Source organism: Coregonus lavaretus (assembly GCF_964263955.1).
Source record: "Coregonus lavaretus genome assembly, chromosome: 13".
NCBI classification, from domain to species: domain Eukaryota; kingdom Metazoa; phylum Chordata; class Actinopteri; order Salmoniformes; family Salmonidae; genus Coregonus; species Coregonus lavaretus.
This window is the reverse complement of record NC_140000.1, coordinates 7,181,479-7,185,889: the sequence shown is the minus strand read 5'-3', so window position 1 is coordinate 7,185,889 and position 4,411 is coordinate 7,181,479. Positions and strand designations below refer to the sequence as shown.

General features: G+C 41.7%; 1 pseudogene across 1 annotated transcript in view; it reads right to left on the bottom strand.

The window, feature by feature from the left end:
- LOC311140782 (nuclear receptor subfamily 4 group A member 3-like) overlaps window positions 1-3,786 on the bottom strand; it is a 16,919-nt pseudogene extending 13,133 nt beyond the window's left edge. Inside the window, exons 1-3 of the transcript XR_014615486.1 lie at window positions 3,765-3,786; window positions 3,466-3,618; window positions 2,360-2,441 (exon numbers count right to left, since the gene is read on the bottom strand). The product of XR_014615486.1 is annotated as a nuclear receptor subfamily 4 group A member 3-like (transcript). The remainder of the gene's footprint in view (window positions 1-2,359; window positions 2,442-3,465; window positions 3,619-3,764) is intronic.
- Between the last annotated feature and the right edge of the window lie 625 nt (window positions 3,787-4,411).

Sequence of the window (4,411 nt, the reverse complement as noted above, 5' to 3'; positions counted from 1 at the left end):
TATCATTAAATGTTAATGGACCCTCATGGTGCTGGACCCTTACTAACTCTGGCCTCTAAAACAACCAGCCACACACACACACATACACACACGTTCTGTCACATACTGCCATGACAAGCTCAAAGATAAGATGGGGAACTGTGAGTGTGCGTGTGTGTACACAATTAATCTAGAGGGGCTAATTATCGTAAAGACCTCTGTCGTAGCCTGGGGATAACACACACACGTACGCACGCATATGTGCACACACACAGCCCACCAATGTAACCACCAATGAATAATATTATTATTAATAATAACAATTACAACAATAATTATTTTTGATTTGTATAATAATAATAATAATAATAATAATAATAATAATAATAAGCATAATAATCTTAATATTCATAATAATAGATATAGTTATCTATTGTTGAACCTGCTTTTGATGGAGAGAAAAACATCTCAAGACATTTTCCACCTCTTTAGAGAGGCAGAGGTGAGACTGGGCTCTAATGTATTAGCCTACCTGTGTGTGTGTGTGTGTGTGTGTGTGTGTGTGTGTGTGTGTGTGTGTGTGTGTGTGTGTGTGTGTGTGTGTGTGTGTGTGTGTGTGTGTGTGTGTGTGTGTGTGTGTGTGTGTGTGTGTAAGTGCCCAGGGATTGTGGTGTTCGCTCTTCGCTCTCGGGAAGGGAAATGTCAACAGCGCGGTTCCCATTGACGCTCTGCGCGCGCTGTGCCGTAATCGTCTTGTTCCCACACGTCATATTTATTTAGTCAAATAGGACTTATCAAGCCTACTACCATCATTTTTCCTGCACGCCTCCTTTCCTCTGCGGACTCTAACAACTGTGTACATTTGCCCTACGCACATGGCACAGGCACAAACTTAACTAAATGACATATTCATTAAGTCCATTTTGAACAGTGAACACAATATAACTGTACATTTTGGCTATGTGATTTTACCTGTGGGCTAGAAGTCCTGGCATGATTCACACCTTACAGCGGGAGACATCCAAATTAGAGACACTGATTCACGTCACCATGGGTGAGCTGCAGGGCTACAGTGTAACCATGGGAATGCGCGTGAGACACAAGGTCAGTTGGGAGTTCAGAGGTCTGACTCAAACTTTCTCAGAGTGCGCGAGTTCCATCAGTCTGTAAAGGGGTGGGCGAGCACGTCTGCACGCGAGCAACCGCCAGATGCGCTGTGACGCCATCTCGAGTTTTCTTTTATTTCTATGACGGCCTGGCGAGTGACCCAGGCAGTTGCACCACCCACGCGGAAACAAGCCTACAGGTGTACAGAGAGAAAGGGGGTTTGTAACGTGCCTGTGACATTAAGGGGAGAAGAGGAAGAGGGGGGTAGAAAGACAGAGAAAGAGGAGATGATAAAGATGGGCTCAGAAGGAGAGAGAGGGTGACATGAGGAAGAGGGGGAGTGTTTTCCTGGGGCTGGACAACAGGGGTGTTTGTGTGTGTGTGTGTGTGTGTGTGCTGATGTATTTATTTCCAATTGAAATGCCTCCTTATAAGACTCCTCCACCTACCTTGCCTGAAGTCAAACGCATAAATGCACGCACACACGCATGTACAGACACACACACACACACACACACACACACACACATTGATGATGATGTAAACACAACCTAACTAACGTGTGTGCCTTCTCCTCACAGTGCTGCCTGTGCACACCATGGCCCTAAGCACACACATCTATTTCTGAGTAAACACACACACCACACAGGGGCACACACACACACAGACACATATTCAGACAATGCAGTGTCATGTTAAGACCAAGCCAGAAGCACTTCAATGACACTAGATTATCTCCCAAAAATCTAAAACACCCTCTTCATTCAAACACTATAAGGTGACAGCAAGTGTGTGTGTGTGTGTGTGTATGTGTGAGTGAAGAATGTGTGTGTATGCGTGTGTACTACATGCATGAGTATTTGAGTGTGTGCATATGTGAGTGTGTGCTTAAGCTATATGTATGTTAAACAGTGAATGTTAACAAGCATTCAGGACAGACAGGCCAGGCAGATAAATGCTAGAAGCTCTCACAGTCTCATGTCAGAATTAGACGTTCATCCACGTACTCAAACGTCAAATTTCAAAGTTGTTCCAAACTTTAAATGTTGTGTGTTTAATGTTAAGTCCAGGCATTAACTCCGAATGGTTAAGGTAAAGTTAAGGTTTGGTATAGGCTTAAAACAAAAATATCAAAAACAACTGCCACGTCATCTCCCCACTTGCACAGACATGGATGGACGTTGAATACTGACTTGTATAATGGGTGACCTGGCTGGATAAGTGTGTGTGTGCGTGTGTGTGGTATGATGATCAGAGAGAAGCAGTCTCTAACCTCGAGGTGTGCATTTCAACTGGACACAATGCATCTGTTCCAAAAACTGAGCGCGCTTGTTCATTGTCAGAATGCCATAGATCTAACAAACAAGACATGAAGTGCATAAGTAAATACATAATACATTCTATTGATCAAGGAAACATTCAGAAATGGTAAAAAATAAATAAAGATGTACATATATTTATATATATAATTTTTTTTTAATGGACACACATATGGGCAAATTTGATAATTATTTCTAAAAACTACAGTCAAAACACACGCACACACACACGCACGTACGCAGATTGAAACAGATCGACAGCAGACAGCGATTTGAGTCATTCGATCTAAATCTTATTTTGTGTGTTGGCTTTTGGACGGGTATTAACGCGCACATGTTCACAGTCATGAAATGTACCAGTACGTAAACTTTATCTAAATACAGGTATGGTGCAGAAACACAGAACGGGTTTTTGTCTTCGAGGCTGTGGTCGCGCCTCACCGCAGGCTCGAGGCCCCCATGTGTCTCTATATGGGCGCGACAGCCTACCTTTATCACCTTCCTCTATCAGGAGAAAATACATGTGGTTTTAAATTAGGCTACTTTAATTTGGCCTCGAAGGTTTAAGACGTTTAACCTCATTAAGTTCATTAAGTAGATCGATATCTACAGATTTGACTAATTCGATTTTTTGGTCCTGCTTTTGAAGTCGGTGTGTCTAGTTTCAGAAGACTATTTCAGTCCCCATATCTACAGATGGAAATGTCAACTCGCGCGCACTCACTGACACAACACGCTTAGAATTATAAATCAGAACTGACTGAATATATTAAATTACCATTTAGACCAATCAATATCGGTTAAATTAAAATAATAAAATATGTTGTTGGTCTAAGCTATATGGTTTGTTATATAAACATAACTATATATATAGGCCTAATATTGTTTTTAATAAAATAAACCCTATAGGCCTAGAGTGAGACAAAGCTGACTGAATGAAGAAACACATGGCAGACTAATAGTTTGGAAACTACACGCGCATTTGGAAGAGGTTTTAAAAGCACCAACTCAGGACAGGTGCAAATGACGCCCCGGACCTATTCCCCATGTTTTTCAGTACCTGGTGTGAAAGCCTCGCGCTGAATGGTGCTCTGTGTGGGGGGCTGGGGACTGGTGCGGCTGTGGTGGGGGACCGGGAGCGGGGAGGACTCGAAGGGACTGTCGGGTAGCCGGGGCTCTGAGCTCGGCTGGGCGCGCTCTTCCGAACCCGGGTCTGGAGGAAAGAAACACGGGGTCACAACCAGAGACATGGGAACTCCCAAACCACACCGACACGCATGACATAGCTTACTGCACAAATACAATACAATCACAAAGAGCGGAATATAGTCGCACAGAATATAGCCTGCAAATGATTACCTTGATGGAACAAAACGCACAGAAATTAAAACATCAACAGAATAAAATGTATTCTCAGTGATGAGAGGGAAAACCAGCAGGCGTCGAGGTGTGATACAGAATGAAAGGTCAGACCTAGAAAGAGAGACCCACAGACAGAATGAAAGGTCAGACCCAGAAAGAGAGACCCACAGACAGAATGAAAGGTCAGACCCAGAAAGAGAGACCCACAGACAGAATGAAAGGTCAGACCTAGAAAGAGAGACCCACAGACATGCGACAGAAGCATGGAGTAATAGGAATAAATATAAGAAAATTTATACAACTATTGATCAATAAAAAAATCGGCAAACATCCCATAGCACACATTTTATGAATGATTCACAAAATACAGATGTGAACAGATATTGTCTACAATCTCTCTATATAATTTAGCCTACAACTCAGTAATAGTGAAATAATTTTGAATTCCAATTTCAACTCTTATAAAAGTAAAATATTGAAGATTGATGAGAATTTATAGCCCAAAAGAAAAACTACAATCACTTCACCTGCGAGCAGGATAAAAAATAATAAATAAATCTAACCATTATCTATATCGTGAAATATCCTATGAATCTATTAAATTATCATATGAACCCTTTTTAAAACAAACAATAATATGAAAT